This window comes from Ctenocephalides felis, unplaced genomic scaffold, assembly GCF_003426905.1.
Source record: "Ctenocephalides felis isolate EL2017-DRISC unplaced genomic scaffold, ASM342690v1 CF-g0.4_SCAFFOLD_03173, whole genome shotgun sequence".
Taxonomy (NCBI): Eukaryota; Metazoa; Arthropoda; class Insecta; order Siphonaptera; family Pulicidae; genus Ctenocephalides; species Ctenocephalides felis.
The window spans coordinates 6,040-11,581 of record NW_020539327.1 but is presented as its reverse complement, the minus strand read 5'-3'; the positions used below and the strand labels follow the sequence as shown (position 1 = coordinate 11,581).

The window sequence follows — 5,542 nt, the reverse complement described above, 5'->3', positions numbered from 1 at the left end:
AATACAAAAGTAATATATCTTTGGATATTCAAGAGTTTGCAACATTTAGAAAATGATATGATTGGTTACCAAACCTCGCCGGAAGGTATACAGTCGGTCGAGTAAGAGCGTGGCCGAAAGCTTTTGCTCTAATTCCTTTGCTGGCCGGTAGAGATAGCCAGATTAGCTTTATTCTTGAAGCATTGTCAACAAAAAATTAGGTATTCATTGATCTTTTGAAAGAAAATTACGTTAAACGTCATGAGTGCTAAATATGCGTCGCGATATGAGGCCGTGTTTCTTTGCATCCACCCAAAAAGTCCCAAAATGTCGCAATTAGCAGCTGCTAAATATATAAGAGAGTCGAGGGCATTTGTACAAAGTGACTAAAAATGTCGACGATTTACCAGATCGTGGTTCGAAGGGAAAAATAAACAAAAACGACGAAAAAAGAGTAGTGGATCTGTTTTCGCAAAATTCTGCTTTAACACTGCGACAAGGACAAGCAAAATTAATGGAAAAAGGTTTAGATATATCCTACAAAACTATCCGAATCCCCCTCCGGACCCATGATCTAAAATGGCGCACCACAATAAAGAAGCCCATGTTGACTGAAAAACATGTGACAAAGCGACTCCTTTGAGCGCACGAGAATGCTGACAGAGATTTTGAAAATGTCACTTTCACTGATGAAAGTTCTATATGGACACGTTCAGTCATCACTCGAACCTGGTCAACTTCCACCAATAGGCTTGTTCAGCGGACCGAAAAACATGGAATAAAGGTGCGTCTTTAGGGCTGCTTCTCAAAGCAGGGATTCGGCAATTTGTACCTCTTTACAGACAAGCTAAATGCAAAAAAAATAATGAAAATTTACAAAAACGCTTTATTGCCATCTGCCAAATGTTGGTTTATCACAAACAATGAAGATTGGATTCTGCAGGAGGATAACGATCCTAAACACCACAGCAAGCTCTGTACTCAGTGGCAGGCTCAATCTGACATCGTTACATGGGATTGTCCGTCGCAGCCACCGGATGCAAACCCTATTGAAAATGTGCATATGTTAAACTGAAGCTTCGTGGAAGACGCACATACTCTTTGAAGCAGTTTTCTCACCAAATTCGTCGGATCTGGAGAATTGTTACTAGAATATGCCGTCAAATTAGTAGAAAGCATGCCTCGGAGATGCTAGGCAATTATCGACGCCGATGATAACTGGACACATTATTGACCGAATTGCATCATTGATTATAATGTGTATAATGTATGTATATGGCATATGTGTGCCATTCGATATTAAATAAATTATATTAAGAAATGAAACAGTAATTCACCGTTGTCTACGCGATTATAATGATAGTTTGTTCATAACTCCAGACTTCGAAACTAATATAATATACAATTTTTATATCAAAAGATTTGATCGAAAATAAATCGCGGACTCAAATGCAACAAATTTTTATATTGTGAAAACAATAATCTAGTTACAGGCTGCTAGATGCGACGTTCACATCAGCGTAGCTCAAAGTGTGCTGTGTAGTTTTGTGATCACATTGGCGTCAATCAACTGACAGCTGCCATGAAACATGTTCATTCCGCTATATATCTTATATATAAAAATGGAGCTCTCTTTCAAATGTCCAAGTAAAACTCGAAAACGGCAAAACCGATTTCGCCAGTCTTAGTCTTGAAAAATTCGTGCCAATCCAGAGAGAGTCCAAAAGGTAAGAAATTATTTCAAATCCGCGTAGAAACTTTTTATTTTTAATTTGAAAATTTTTGTAGAAGCTTAATCTAAATAAAACAATGGACGGTTGCTAATCCGTGAAATGTCAAACATTTTTGACAGATGATGTTCAATTACGTTCAATAGGATATTTTACGTGGATATTATTTAATTATGATTAAATTGTAGTAAGTAGATTTGTTTGTAGTTTTATTTATATATAAAAACGTTAGTAAACGGGCCGCAAGTGTTACTAGAAACTCAATATATCAACTCTTTTGAAATGTTAATATGAAAATGCACTTTTTGGTGTTGTAGCACTCCTTTTTTTGCAAATCATATTTATCTCAAACACGATGCTCTGAAAGATCTCATTTGTATAATTATATACTCATTGGTATTTATAAAACATTTTCTAGAATATATTATTTTTTAATTATGTTATTTCAATTCAGAACCTAAATTTGGTATCAATCAAAGGGATACTTTGTCGAATAGCATTTTCCCATTTATAATTTCCTAGAATTTACCGAAGAATAAATAGTAATATATGAAGGTCCAGGGTTGATAAATTCTACCACCGACGTGTCAAAAACCAGTAAATTTAAGTATTGTTTAACAACAATATTTGAAAGTAGAGGGAAAAAGATGTATAACCAGCTGTAACCTTGATTCTTATGACTTTGCTATCGGAAAATAAACGGTAATCTTTGAAAATCCATAATAAAAGTATTTTCTTCCGTTGGTAGTTTTTTAGCATGTAAAAATGTAATTATTTTGTAAAATACCTTTAAAATTAAAATAAGACATTAAATATGTTTGCCACCTGGCCGTTCCAGGTTACTCCGGCTATAGAGTAAATAAGTCTAGATAACACATTTTTGAAAGACATCAAAAAAGCACATTTCTAGAATGATGAAGTAGCTGGCAGTTTTACTGAACGTAGCCAGATAATTGTTCGTGTGAAATGTTTTATCTGTTGTGATATAGTTGGTTTGATTATTATAATATAATTAATATTTGCTCAAAGTCATATTGGACTTTTACATTTACTTTAATTCATCGAATGTTACTTAAAAATTTTCAAAAAGCAGGTCAAATACCCTAGTAGAAACGAATCGTGGCGCAATATTGTACTTTTTATGGGCTCTATATTGTTTACCAATATTGCTATAATATTATTCTGTTAACATTTTCCCATATAAATCCAATATTGAAACCAATAAAGGCCCCATATAAAACCAATATTGATAAACAATATTAAAATCCCATTCAAAACTAATATAAGCCCAATATTGAAAACCAATATAAGATTAATATAAATAAACAATATTTACCCTACATAAAAAAACAATATAAGCTCAATATAAATAAACAATATTTACCCCAAATTCAAAATTATTATTTAACCCACATTTAAAAATATTATTTAGTTTATATAGGAAAACAGTATTTAACTCATTGATAATAAAAGTTTATTTATTCTAAATGAATACATACATTTTTAAATAGTTTATGTATTGAATCTTAATAATTTTATTAACAATTTACACATTATTTTATAATAATAAGATATAGAACAATCAAAATATTTTCAGTCATTATAATAATTTGGAGGATCTTAATGGTAAATCATAATCTCATCTTTGTTAATCCTATCGCCTTAATTGTCTATTTATAAGTACTTTAATTAGTGTTGGAAATTCTTATATTATTTGGATATTTTCACACATGTTTTAACATTTTCTTGCATTCGATCACGATTGCACCTGAAATAAGATAAAATATATTAATATTTGAATATATTGATTTTATAAACTCATAATAAATTCAATTACTTAGCTTTTAATAAAAAACATTTCTGGCATTGTAGTTTATTGAAAACTCATATTTTCTAGAACTCGATCACAGTTAAATCTGAAATAATAAAAACACAGTAAATGTAAAATTTTAACTTTTATTTAATTTTAAATTAAACAAAAAACTGTTGATGGAAATACGAATATCAAATATTCAAAAGCGATAATAAATTATTGAAAAGTCTGCATTTAATAAGTTTGTTGATATTTTTATTACCTTTTATCAAATCCAATTTTGCTATGTGATAGTTTTTATATTACAGCTCATTTTACATCCACTTCAATTTAGTCAATCTAGAATATATAAAACACATCAATGTTTACTAAATATGTATGTTTATTTATAATATAAGTAATAAATATACTTACGTACTTTAACCATAAAACTCAAAATTGTGTTAATTAACCGCTGGATTTTAATTATAAACTGTTCACAAAATATGTTCTTAGCCAATTATTATTTGATATCATAGATCATTTTATTATTCACTAAAATTCACGCACTAAGTTTTTTCCAGACTTACTATATATTATAAATATTTTTTAATATTATAATAATTCTAAATTCAACAAGAATTGCTAAATGGACAGCCAAACAAATTTGACTCTACTGAAAAATGCGACAATGCGGACTCTGCTTCCCTTGTGCATTGTTTGATGGTGTGCGTGTGCTTAGTTCCATGTAGTAGTAATAGCATTGTTAATCAAAGGGCGGTTCTAAAAGGTTTTTATGTTTTATGCTTTTTATGTTTTTGTATCATTTTATGTTACGAAGTATTCGCTCATTAATTTGTCATTATTAGTTTACTCAGTGTAGTAGTCTTTAAAGTTTATACATAACTTCTTTTTCATTCATTTCAATATGAGATAGTTAGTAAATTACATAATCTGTGAAATGTTACTTAGAAAATATTCAAAGCATTAATATTCAAAGCATTAAAAACGCTATTAATTACTATTATATTAAATGTTCATATATATAAAATTTATTATTAAATATTATTAAATTTGTTTTTTTTCTGAATTATATTACATAAATTTTATCTTCACAAAATATAATTAATATTTTACTTATTTTATTCTACGTTTTGGGCTTTTGGATTTTTTCCTTCTTCAAGACCAACCGAAAAACATTTTTTACAATCATACTCTTTTTCTATGTACACAATAATAAATTGAAAGAAATCTTCTTTTGCCTTTAAATTAATTAAACTTTTAATCTTAAATCACATTAATATAAATAATAAACTAGTATCGTAATATAAATAATAATTGCTATTACAAAAATGTAAAAATATGTAATTAAAACAAAATTGCAATGACATAATGTTAGTTCATAAATTACGTATAAAATAATCTCGGCCACAACTGATATCAGTCAGGTAGAATGCGTAAGGTCCTTTTACGAAACGCGATGACCAAAGGACACGAAGCGACACAGTCAAAATTTCTAAGCGAGATAGCCTTATACAAATATCGGTTATATGAAAGAAAGAAGAGACACTATTGAGAAGTCTCAAAAACCAGATGTTCATACATACATGTATATGATGCAATTTCAGAATGTTATTATTCTATATGAATAAATACAAAACTTCTAAATTTTAAATATAGATCGATATATTACTGTAGATATAACAGATTTAAATAATATTAATACATACCAAACCAGGAAAAACAAATTTAAGTAAGTCATGTGACTAACCACAATTTTATTATTTAACTTTTATTTTATTCGAAGTTTTGATTTTTTTTCATCAAACAGTTTGTTTAAAATTGTATTTTTTTTCTCGGTACTATCATTATTTAAATTTTTTATATATTCTGGTACTTTTGTACTACTATAATCTTGTATAATTTTATTTTTGTTTTGTTTACTGAATGATATCATACTTACAATGTCGTTAAATATAGTTAATAAATACATATTTATATTTAATAAATATATATAGTTAAATTATTCATTGCTTTTTTT

General features: G+C 28.6%; 1 pseudogene; it reads left to right on the top strand.

Moving 5' to 3' along the window:
- Positions 1 to 240: 240 nt before the first annotated feature.
- LOC113381894 lies at positions 241 to 1,054 on the top strand (annotated as a pseudogene).
- Positions 1,055 to 5,542: the final 4,488 nt, after the last annotated feature.